The following is a 9,927-nucleotide window of genomic DNA, read 5'->3' as shown; positions in this document are numbered from 1 at the left end:
CGTCTGGGTGTAGGGGTCAAAGTCTTTCAAAGTCGCCTTCTCCTGTGCTGATTGATATGAAGCTGATGGTTGTGCCATCTGACATGGTTGCCGGGGTCCTATTAAATTGGGGCCTACTCCTGTGGTGGGTGATCTAAATGCCTGATTCTCTGCTTTGAAACCTCTCTCCTCCGTCCGGGTGTAGGGGTCAAAGTCTGTCAAAGTCGCCTTCTCCTGTGCTGATTGATATAAAGCTTATGCTTGTGCCATCTGACATGGTTGCCGGGGTCTGATTCAATGGTGGCCTACTCCTGTGGTGGGTGATCTAAATGCCTGATTCTCTGCTGTGTAACCTCTCTCCTCCGTCTGGGTGTAGGGGTCAAAGTAACTAAATGGTGGCCTACTCCTGTGGTGGGTGATATGATGCCTGGTTCTCTGCTGTGGGACCTCTCTCCTTTGTCTGGGTGCTGTGGTCAAAATAATAGTAAGTGACCTTCTCCATTGGTGGGTGACTTGAAGCCTGATTCTGTGCTATGGGACCTCACTCCAATTAATATTGTTTAATTTTTATTTATTTTATGTTAACTCATCATTTCCCTATCTACATTTGTTTGCAGGGGATTTAACTTCATTTTGCTGCCTTTTGCAGCCCTCTAGCCCTTTCCGGGTGTGTTTTACAGCCTTTTTAGTGCCCAAAAGTTCGGGTCCCCATTGACTTCTATGGGGTTCGGGTTCGGGATGAAGTTCGGGTCGAGTTCGGATCCCGAACTCGAAAATTTTTCGAAAGTTCGGCCGAACTCGTCGAACCCGAACATCCAGGTGTTCGCTCAACTCTAATTGGGAGCTGCCAAGACAGGGGCGTTAATAAGTGCATTTTTCAGATGTTGGAAGGCCTGCTCACACTCCGGGTCCAGGTTACTTGGCGGGGAAGGTTCTTACGGGTCAGGTCATTAAGGGGTTTGGCCAGGGCGCTATAATTGGGGACAAACTTTCTGTAATATCCTGCTGTCCCTAGAAAGGCCAACACCTGAGTCTTAGTCCTAGGGGTAGGCCATTGGGCTACAGCCTCTACTTTGGCCGGTTCTGGCTTCTGTTTCCCACAACCCACTCGATGGCCCAGGTACTGTACCTCGGCCATTCCTATACTGCATTTGGCCGGTTTCAACGTCAAACCGGCCTCCCTAATCCGGTCTAGAACCGCTCCTATATGGGTCAAGTGCTCCTGCCAGGTATTGCTAAAAATTGCAATATCGTCGAGGTAGGCACAGGTGTAGTCCTGAAACCCATCTAGAAGTCGGTCCACCATCCGCTGGAACGTAGCCGGAGCGTTTTTCATCCCAAATGGCATAACCTTAAAGTGGTATAGGCCGAATGGGGTGACAAAGGCTGACTTAGGGATGGCGTCCGGAGCCAGGGGTATCTGCCAGTACCCCTTACACAGATCAATAGTAGTGAGGTATTGGCCTCTGGCCATCCGGTCTAGCAGTTCATCTATCCTGGGCATCGGATAAGCGTCTGATACAGTCTTTTCATTCAACCTCCGGTAGTCTACGCAGAAGCGGGTCGTACCGTCCCGCTTCGGTACGAGGACTACCGGAGATGCCCAGGGGCTCTCTTTGAGGCCTAAATCACCCCCAGCTGGAGCATCTTGTCGATCTCCTTACGCATATTCTCTCGCACCGCTTCAGGGATGCGGTACGGGGTCTGGCGCATGGGTAGTTGCCCTGGGGTTTCTACTCTGTGAGTGGCCAGAGGAGTGTACCCAGGCACATTGGAGAAAGTCTCTTGCTTCTCTCTTAGCAGCTGTTGTACCTCGGTACGTTCCTGTGGGCTCAGCCGGTCCCCCAGTACAACTTCTCCTAAATCCCCAGACAGCTGACCGTCCCCCAGTAGATCCGGCAGGGGAAGACTGTCAAACTCTTCAGAGCTGGGTGCACAAATCGCGGTCACCTCCTCTGAGCGTTCCTGGTAGGGCTTCATCATGTTCACATGGAGCATGCGTCGCCCTCCGGTCCCTGTGCAGGGGCCAATTATATAAGTGGTGTCACATCTCTGTTCCACCACTTTATAAGGGCCTTGCCAGGCGGCCTGTAACTTATCATGTCGGACAGGTTTCAAAATTAAAACTCTCTTCCCAACCTGGAAGCTACGGTCCCTGGCGCCCCGATCGTACCATGTGCGCTGGCACGTCTGAGCCGCCCGGAGGTTTTCCTTTACCGTCTTGGTTAGAGCTTCCAAGCGATCTCAGAGCGCCAACACATATGGTACAATGGGGGTGCCGTCTGCGCTCTTGTCTCCCTCCCAATGCTCCCTAATTAAGTCCAGCGGTCCCCTTACTCTCCTCCCGAACAACAATTCGAATGGGGAGAATCCTGTGGATTCCTGCGGCACCTCCCGGTAAGCAAAGAGGAGGTGAGGCAGTCTTGGTGGGTCTCAGCAAAGGTTCGGAGCATTTGTTTTAAGGTGCCATTGAATCGCTCGCAGAGCCCATTGGTCTGCGGATGGTAGGAGGCACTGATTATAGGTCTGATTTTGCAAAATTTCCAGAGGTGCTGGGTGACCTCTGCAGTGAATTGAGTACCCTGATCCGAGATGATCTCCCTGGGTAACCCCATCCGGGAGAAAATCTGCATCAGGGCCTCTGCCACGGTTTCTGCGTGGATGTTTGTCAAGGCTACGGCCTCTGGGTAGCGGGTGGCGTAATCCACCACCGTCAAAATATACCTCTTGCCAGAGGGGCTAGGTTTCCGGAGGGGACCTACTATATCTACGGCTATTCTATGGAATGGTTCCTCGATTATAGGTAGCGGGTGTAACTTTGCTTTCCGCCGGTCCCCCCTCTTCCCTACCCTCTGGCACGTATCGCAGGTGCTGCAATATTTGCGTACTTCCTGGCTAATTCCTGGCCAAAAGAAACTTTGGGTCAGCCGATATCTAGTACGACTGACCCCCAAATGTCCGGATAACGGAATATCGTGCGCTATCCGAGGCAGTTCGGCTCGGTACCTCTGTGGTGCAACTAGCTGTCTCATAATGATCGGGTCTGACCCAGCTACCTGCTTGTCTGACTCCCTGTATAATAGCTGCCTATCCCATACAAATCTTTCCCCCTCCGCCCCCGGTTGGTCAGAGGTGACTTTGTCTCTATATACCTGTAGAGTAGGGTCAGTGATCACCTCTGCCGCAAATTCATCAGGAGGGGCCCAAGGGACACAGTCTAGGGAAGGGAAAGGTTGTCTTACCTGGACCTCCGGCAGTGTGTTGTAGTCCTGGGTGCGGGCCTGTTGCCTGGTGACCACTGGATGTGCTTCCTCAGTGGTTGTGGTTTGTGGCTCAAACGCAGATGTGAGCTTTCCCAGGTCATTTCCCAGTATCACCTCTGCGGGTAATTGGGGCATCAACCCCACCTCCACAGTCCCTGACCCCGCACCCCAATGCAAATGAACCCTTGCTGTATTCAGCCGATATACGGCTCCCCCAGCAACCCTGACAGCCACAGTCTTATTGGTTTTAGCTTTGTCCGCGACTAAGTGGCTTTGGACCAAGGTTATGGTTGCTCCCGAATCTCTGAGTCCCTGCATAGGTTTCCCCTCCAGGTATACTGTTTGCCTGTGGTGCTGCCGATTATCCGCCTGTGCTTGTAGTGGGTTGGCTTCGTGGAGTACTTCCCACTGTTCTATAGTGGTGACTGGAGCTGCAGAGCCATAAGCGGTGGGTGTCTCCTCCTGATAGTAGTGTGCTGCTGCTCTCGGTGGTGGTGGTGGTCCTGGTCGGATCCAGGTGGATCGGTCTCTAAGCTGCGGGCATTCCCGCTTGTAGTGTCCCCACCTCTGGCACTAGTGGCATTGCACAGAGGAGGGTGGGCGAAACCTCGGTTGAGCCGCTGTAGGAGCTGGTGGGGGTAGCGGTCTCAGTGGTGTGTTGGTGCTAGCTGAAAATTGGTTTCCCCCTAGAGGTCGCACAGCTGGTTTAACACCCACAAGCTTGTGCTGCCTGCAGGCATCCATATAGTCATCGGCTTTTTTAGCTGCTTCTGTGATAGACGTGGGGTTACGGTCTTTCACCCATTCCTGCAGGTCTGCGGGTATCCCATCATAGAACTGTTCTAGTAGCAGCATTTGTAATAGGTCCTCCATGGACCGTGCCTGGTTCGCCTGTACCCATCCGAGGGCTGCCCTTTGTAAACGGCAAGCCCATTCTGCATGCAAGTCTTTTTCTGCTTTTTTCAATTCCCTGAACCGTCTCCGGTATGCCTCTGGTGTCATAGCATATCGGGCCAGGATAACCTCTTTGACACGGCTGTAATTCCTAATTTCTGTATCTGGTATCGTACGGTAGGCTTCAGCTGCCCTCCCAGTTAACCGTCCTGCTAAGATGGGTACCCAATCTTCCATATGTATTTTATGTAACATGCATAGTCTTCCAAAGTCTTGGAGGAATGCATCTATATCTTCCTCCGCTTCTACATACATTTTAAATGCCTGGTATGGAATTTTTGGCTTACCCTCTTGCACCATAGACACTGCTGGGCTTGGTGTTTGTGGTCTCCTTTGCCGCGTTATAAATTCTTGAACCTCTGTCATTGTCTTGGAGATAATTTCCACTGGTGGGTTCTCCCCATAAAATGACAATCTGAATTAGAGCTGCCTTTGGAACTCTGCTTGCTCTGTTCCTTCCGTCTCGTCCCTCTGTGCAGTGACCGAATCATCCTCTGTTCGGATCGCAGGTCTCAATCAATATTCGGTGGAAGCCAGTATATCAATCGGCCTCTATCAGTATTTTGTGGAAACATATATATAGAACCCCTTAATGAGTATTTGCTGGAAGCCTGAATATTAAACCCCTTAATCAATATTATGTGGAAGCTGGTGTATCGCAGGCCTCAATCAATATTTGGTGTTAACCGGTATTTTTAATCCCCTCTATCAGTATTTTGTGGAAACAGGTATAAATAACCCCTAATGAGTATTTGCCAGAAGCCAGGATATCAAATCCCTTAATCAATATTTGGTGAAAGGTGGTGTATCGCAGGCCTCAATCAATATTTGGTCGAAGCCGGTATATCAATCCCCTATATCAGTATTTTGTGGAAACAGTTATATAGAACCCCTTAATGAATATTTGCTGGAAGCCTGAATATCAAACCCCTTAATCAATATTATGTGGAAGCTGGTGTATCGCAGGCCTCAATCAATATTTGGTGGAAGCTGGTATATCAATCCCCTGTGTCAGTATTTTGTGAAAACAGGTGTATGGAACCCCTTAATGAGTATTTGCTGGAAGCAGGCATATCAAAGCCCTTAATCAATATTTGGTGGAAGTCGGTGTATCGCAGACCTCAATCAATAATTGGTGGAAGGCGGTATATCAATCCCCTCTTATCAGTATTTTGTGGAAACAGGTAAATAGAACCCCTAATGAGTATTTGCAGGAAGACGGTAAATCAAACCCCTTAATGAATATTTGGTGGAAGCTGATGTATTGCAGGCCTTAATCAATAATTGATGGAAGACGGTATATCAATCCCCTCTATAAGTATTTTGTGGAAAGAGGTATATAGAACCCCTTAATGAGTATTTGCTGGAAGTTGGTAAAGCAAACCTCTTAATCATTTTTTTGTGGAAGGCGGTGTATCGCAGGCCTCAATCAATATTTGGTGGAAACCGGTATATCAATCCCCTCTATAAGTATTTTGTGGAAAGAGGTATATAGAACCCCTTAATGAGTATTTGCTGGAAGCTGGTATATCAAACCCCTTAATCAATATTTGATGGAAAGTGGTGTATCGCAGGCCTCAATCAATATTTGGTGGAAGCCGCTATATCAATCCCCTCTATCAGTATTTTGTGGAAACAGGCAAATAGAACCCCTAATGAGTATTTGCAGGAAACCGGTAAATCAAACCCCTCAATCAATATTTTGTGGAAGCTGGTGTATCACACCCCTCAATCAGTATTTTGTGGAAGCAGGTATAGCAAACCCCTTAATCAGTATTTTGTGGAAGCAGGTATATCGCACCCCTTAATCAGTTTTTTTGGGTGCAACAGGTATATCACACCAGTTGCAATTAGTTATTCCAATAGCGTTTGTCCCTCTATCTAGCTGAGGTATCGCAGCAGAACCGCACACAACTGCTGCACAATACAAATGCACTATAATATACTTTCTATGTTAGAAGGTATATTATAGGTATATCACGCCCCTCAATAATTTTTTTTTGGGGGGGGGGCAACAGGTATATCACACCGGTTGCAATTAGTTATTCCATTAGCGTTTGTCCCTCTATCTAGCTACAGTATCGCAGCAGAACCGCACACAACTGCTGCACAATACGAATGCAATATAATATACTTTCTATGCTAGAAAGTATATTATAAATATATCACACCCCTCTGTATGTCACACCTATCGATAGCACACCTATACCTGTCCGTAAAATGACTTTTGTGGCCCTATTAGCTAGTGTTTGGTGGCCCTAACATTCTGTCCCTGCTCCACACAGCAATCTCTCCCTACACTGGCAAAAAACAGAATGTAAAATGTCTACCAGATCGGGTTTAATTATAGGGTAGGGGGTGTGTCTATGTGCTGAAACATCTCAATTGGCTGTCCTGTCCCACCTGATGGATGTGTCATGGGTCAAAGTTTGTCACAATATGGAGTTGGCGGAAATCGCCATATGATCGCTTATTCGGCGAACCGCGAACGAGCAAAGTTTGCCACAAAACGACCGCCAGGCTAACCACAATGCCATCTCTAATTACCAATGCCATATCTGCAGTGTAACGTGTGCGCTATAAAAATGTATCTGTGACATACAGTGTACTTTTTCAATAGACGGTGTCCGCTTCTGACAGTGACATTACCAGTGCCACATCTGCAGTGTAACGTGTGCGCTGAAAAAATTTATCTGTGACATACAGTGTACTTTTTCAATAGACGGTGTCCGCTGTGTATAGTGACATTAGCTGCACCACATCTTCAGTGTAAAGTGTGCGCATTCAAAAAATATCGGTGACATACAGTATACTTTTTTCAATAGACTGTGTCCGCTTCTGACAGTTGCATTACCAGTGCCACATCTGCAGTGTAACGTATGCGCTTAAAAAATTTATCTGTGACTTACTTACTTACTTTTTCAATAGACGGTGTCCGCTTCTGACATTACTTCTGACATTACTAGTGCAAAATTATCTGACAGTGACATTACCGGTGGTACCTCTCCTGTATAACGTTTCCTTATCCCAAATACCTGTGACATTCCCTGTAATTTTTTATTAGCCTCTGGTGACAGCATTGACATTAACTTCGGGATATCTCCTGTGTGACGTTTCCACATCCCAAATACCTTTTTAAATTTGTTTGTGCATACACTTACAAATCCTACGCTACTGTATGTGTGACAGAATTTCAATCATATATAACATTTCATATGAAGATGGCGAGCAGTAAGGGATGGGGCAATCGCCGTGATGCTGATGGTGCATGCAGAGGCCGTGGCCCTGGGCGCAGTAAAACTGTGCCTGCTGCCAGAGCACAAGAAAAACAATCATCCACGATACCTAGCTTCATGTCCCAGTTTGCAGGACAGCACAGGACACCACTCTTGAAGTCAGACCAGTGCGATCAGGTGGTCGGAGGGATTGCAGCGGATAATGCTTTTAGTCGCTTAAGCACCACCCTGTCTTCCACCAAGTCCAATGTTAGTAGCCAAAAGTCTGCTCAACACAATCCTCATCCTGATCCTCCTTGCTCCCACCATGGAGAGTCTGGGCAAACAAGTGATTTCACACTCGAATATTCCGAGGAGCTCTTTTCAGCGCCATTCCTTGATTTGGCCCTCTCGCCAAGCACGCTTGAAGCCTGTGCCCTGATTCCCAAACTCTTGAGCATCCACAGCCACAAGAAGATGACGGTGGGGAACGGCAATTACTGTTTAATGAAGTGGATGATGATGAGACACAGTTGCCAATAGGTCAACGGCAATTACTGTCTCAAGAGGTTAATGAAGAGGATGAGACACAGTTGTCAATCACTGAGGTTGTGGTTAGGTCAACAAGTCAGGAGGATGAGCAGAGTGAGGAAGTGGATGATGAGGTGGTGGACTATGAAATCACTGACCCAACCTGGAAAGGTGGAAAGCTGAGCAAGGACAGCAGTACAGAGGGGGAGGGATCTGCTGCACCGCAACAGACTGGAAGAGGCAGTGGTGGGGTGGCAAAAGGGAGAAAGCGGGCCACACCAAACAGGGATGCAACTGTTCCACGGAGCACCCTTTTGCGGAAATCTCCCTTGCCAACGGGTAGATGTTCCGCAGTATTGTGCTTTTTTGAAGAAAGTGCGGATGACACAAAAATAGTAGTTTGCAACCTGTGTCATACCAAAATGAGCCGGGGCGTGAACACTAGCAACCTCATCACCACCAGCATGATCTGCCACATGACAGCCAAGCACCGTAATAAGTGAGACGAATTCCTGGGTCCACAATCTGTGTCTGCCGGTCACACCACTGCTTCCTCTTCCCCTGTGTTACGTGCTGGCAAATCCCCTGTCGAAGGCACTGGCCCGGATGCCTCCTGCCCCGCACCTGGACCTTTTCCTTGTCCAAATGTCCTTACCTCAGGCATTTGAACGCAAGCACAAATACCCAGGCACCCTCCCACAGGCCATAGCACTAAATGCGCAACTTTCCAAATTACTGGCCCTGGAAAAGTTGCCATTTAGGCTTGTGGAAATTGAAGCCTTCCGCAGCCTGATATCGGTGGCCGTCCCGCATTACGCAGTGCCCAGCCACCACTATTTTTCAAGATGTGCTGTGCCCGCCTTACACCAACATATGTCTTGTAGCATCACACGTGCCCTGACAAGTAGACAAGTGCATTCGTCCATGGATGCTACATTTCCCTGACGGCACATTGGGTGAATGTTGTGGAGGCCGGGAGCGAGTCGTACCCTGGGATGGCACAGGTGCTACCACTGCCAAGGATTGCGGGCCCTACGTCGATCAGGTTTCCTCCAGCACCTACGTTAGTGGCTCCAACCCCCGTGTCTCCTCCTCCGCCTCCACTTCCACCTCCGAATTATCCACGTGCAGCACCAGTCAGCCATCAGTCGGTAGCTGGAAGCAGTGTAGCATTGCAGTGGGGAAGTGGCAACAGGCCACGCTGAAGCTGATATGCTTAGAGGATAAACAGCACACCGCCGCATAGCTGTGGCACGGGATAAGAGACGAGACTGAGCTGTGGCTCTCGCCACTCAACCTAGAATCAGGCATGGTCGTGTCTGATAATGGCCGTAACTTGGTGGCGGCTTTGGAGCTCAATGGGCTCACACACGTCTCATGCCTAGCCTACGTCTGAAACTTAGTGGCTCAGCGGTTTCTCAATTTGCCTGAGCTACTGATGAAGGTGCACTGCGTGTGTGAACATTTCCACAAGTCATCGACAGCTTCAGCCGGTCTATCAACGCTGCAGCAAAGCTGGAAATTTCCAGCTCACCGGCTGTTGTACGACGTGAGCACACCCTGGAACTCAATGTTCCACATATTGGAAAGACTTTGCGAGCAGCAGAGGGCAGTAGTTTAATACCAGCTGCAACATGGTCGTCACCTTACCAGTCAGCTTCCGCTATTCACAAGCAAGGAGTGGGCATGGATGTCTTACCTCTGTGAGGTTTTAAGAAACTTTGAGGAATCAATACAGATGGTGAGCGGCGATAATGCTCTTATCAGCGTAACCATCCCACTTCTGTGCCTACTCAATGATCACTGCTCACAATTAAGGATGATGCTTTGCATGTGGAAGATGTGGAAATGGGGGAAGACATTACACAGGGTGATAGCCAGACCACCCTCAGTTCGTACTCTCAGCGCGAATTGGACGATGAAGAGAAGGAGGAGGAGCAGGAGACAGTTACCTCCGCTACAGAGGGTAGTACCCATGGAAGTTT

At 48.8% G+C, this 9,927-nt stretch overlaps 1 long non-coding RNA gene across 1 annotated transcript in view; it reads left to right on the top strand.

Moving 5' to 3' along the window:
- LOC121004627 overlaps nt 1-8,988 on the top strand; it is a 13,922-nt gene extending 4,934 nt beyond the window's left edge. Inside the window, exons 3-4 of the long non-coding RNA XR_005779796.1 lie at nt 3,188-3,194; nt 8,848-8,988. This is a non-coding gene — a long non-coding RNA (uncharacterized LOC121004627). The remainder of the gene's footprint in view (nt 1-3,187; nt 3,195-8,847) is intronic.
- The last annotated feature ends 939 nt before the right edge of the window (nt 8,989-9,927 follow it).

Source organism: Bufo bufo, chromosome 6 (genome assembly GCF_905171765.1).
Source record: "Bufo bufo chromosome 6, aBufBuf1.1, whole genome shotgun sequence".
In the NCBI taxonomy this organism is placed as follows: domain Eukaryota; kingdom Metazoa; phylum Chordata; class Amphibia; order Anura; family Bufonidae; genus Bufo; species Bufo bufo.
The sequence above is the reverse complement of the archived record's forward strand: the minus strand, read 5'-3'. Positions and strand labels throughout refer to the sequence as shown.